Source organism: Galeopterus variegatus, unplaced genomic scaffold (genome assembly GCF_000696425.1).
Source record: "Galeopterus variegatus unplaced genomic scaffold, G_variegatus-3.0.2 Scaffold8043, whole genome shotgun sequence".
Classification (NCBI taxonomy): Eukaryota; Metazoa; Chordata; class Mammalia; order Dermoptera; family Cynocephalidae; genus Galeopterus; species Galeopterus variegatus.
Window position 1 is genome coordinate 51,393 of NW_007734154.1, and position 2,711 is coordinate 54,103.

Consider the following 2,711-nt stretch of genomic DNA (forward strand, 5'->3'; position numbering starts at 1 on the left):
AAGTGTCTCTTCCTTTTTACAAATAAGGAACCTCAGCAAGTAGGGAGACAGAGGTTTTACTGTAACTACATGGCTTGTGCATAATATTCCTTTTCTGTATTCACTTAATATATACTCAGCATAGTGTGCAGATTTCATCTAGTAGTATCTGGCTGAATGTGGGTTATTCATCCCCTTGCCAAGGACTTTATTGTTTACTCTGAAATATGAGCAAAAACTTTTAGAGACATGTTGGTATCTTTATGAGATTCTAGGCCACTATCAAAAGAATCTCACTTTTCATTGGAAAGGCCCCCCATGTGTCTGACAGTTTTAAGGAAATGTATACATTGTTTACTTTTGGAAATTAAAAACAACTTTGGGAAAGTACAATTGTTTGAGCAAAGTATCTTTCTAGTACAAGAGTAATCTACTATCTGAATGAACTGGATTGTTAGGTTGAGTTAAGCAGAAAGCTGAAATGGATAAAAGGAAGATTAATATAAATTAGAAGAGTAGCTGCTTATTTCTGCAAAGATCACTCTCTTATGTGGTAGGAAATTATCAAATAGTTGTATGTTTTTTTTGGTAACTATGAAGATATAGATCATTTAAAACCCATACCTTTTGATCTCATTGCTACTATATAAAATGTAATTCTCAGTGATACTTTGAATCTAATTGAACCTATTTGAGAGTAGATTTCCATTCATATATGGAATGTTATCTACTACTGCCAACAATTATTTCGTCAGTGAATAGTAAAGATTCATTTCCACTATTTTGCCAGACACCATACTTAATTGTATCTAGTAATAAAAATGCTTAGAAAATAAAAGCTACTCTGAAAATTGGTCCAGAGAGAATGAAAGAAATGAAAACAGGTCAGTAATAACAATGAGATCTAGATTTTGGAAGCAGGCCTTGAATTAAAATAGAAAGTTTAGATGGAGAGCACCTGTTATTTTGCCTATTTCTGAATAGAATTTTCAATTTTTATTTTCACACTGGAAGACTTTTGTGGAAAAATGCCAATATCTGTGATTTAAAAAAAGAAAGAATGAAAGAAAGAAAAAACTTGCAAAAACCTACCTACAAATCAAATGTCATTCCATTGAGAACTATGTGTCTATAATAACAGAAGTTAAATGAGCCCTACTTCCTATGTTTAGTCTTTATCTTTTAGCTAGAAAAATAAATGTGCTATTTCATTTTACTTTGTTGCTTTACCTCACACGGATCTGTCACCTCTTCTTCCCCTGGCTGACAGAGACACAAAAAGGATTACTCAAAGCCCATCTCTGCTGAGCAGTGAGAGATCCCAAAAGGGTTAATTTCCCAGAACCCTCAAGAGAGAGGCATTCCTTCTTTTTGGAAATTAACCATGAACTGGGGTTCTCTTCCCACATTTATTCTCCAGACTGGGAAGTTACAGGGAAAGAACATAAGTGGGGTTATAGTTTAACAATATAGGCTGGTAACATCAGTGAAACAAGCAAAGTGGCATTCGGTAATGCAATTTGCAAAAGGTTAAGTAGATCCACCAACAAAAGCTTGATCTTAGCAAACATTCTCTTTCCCTACAGCACCCTTCCCAGAATTTTTACATATTAATCAAGTCGCTTGTCTGTCCTTGAGCCAGCAACCTTGCTGTGTTACAATTCTATATCTTACAACAGAGACTTTAGCCTGGGCAAAGTTTCCTGTCTTTTACAACATTAACATTTCTATATGTAATCCCAAATGGTTAGGCTAAACCTGAGACTACGGGGCTTTGGAGGCCCTGTGAAATACATTTGCTTTATAGTATACTCCACATTGCTTCATAGGCTTTAGTTTTTTTTAATTTCATACCACATCCTGGGTTCTATATCTAGCACTCTGGATTGGTTGGGGGGGGGGGGAGTGGCGATTATTCAAAGATAAATAACTAAGACAGTTCATAACCTCAGTGAACTTCACATCTCATGAAAGAGTGAGATAGATGTAAACAACCAACCAAAGTACAGGGTTACTTCAAAAAGTTTGTGGAAAAATGAAATTAAAAGATAGTATAAAATTTCCACAAACTTTTTGAAGACCCCTTATTTAAGGCTAAATGAAATAGGGAGTTTAACAAGGGTGTAAGCCTCTTGGAAAATTAGAACAAGGTGTATGGCATTCTTACATGGGATTACCAAAGTTCTCACTGAGGAGGTAATAAGCAAACAAGGCCTTGGTGAAAAAAAGGTGGTAAAACTCATCTAGGTTGAGGAATCAGTAGGCCTAAAAGTCTGGATACTTCAAACACAAAGAGGAGCAGGTAGTGAAAGATGCTAGATCTTGCAGAAGAGTAAACTAGGAGGTTAACATGAGGGCTGGACATGGAGGATCTTATACCATGGTGAGAAGGTGTTTTGTATTTTTTTTTTTTTTTCTCAAGGCAATGAGGAGCCACTGAAGACTTCTAAAGATGGGTATAGGTTATTCAAACTCTTCTGAAGATAAATCAGGTGGAAACTTAAAAGATAGATTGGAAAAGTGAGAAATGATAGACAAGGATGAGGTAAAAGGAAGGTGAGGGACACTGAGGGCATTGTAGGCATAAAAGTAATTGAACGTGATGACTGAGAGGTGAAGATGACCAAATAATTGGAAAGATGTTGATGACATCGATCCAGAGGAAAGAAGAAAAGGGAGGTTGCTTCAGACATATTCCCAAATCAGTTGTGAGTCTCTTCTCTAAAGAATAA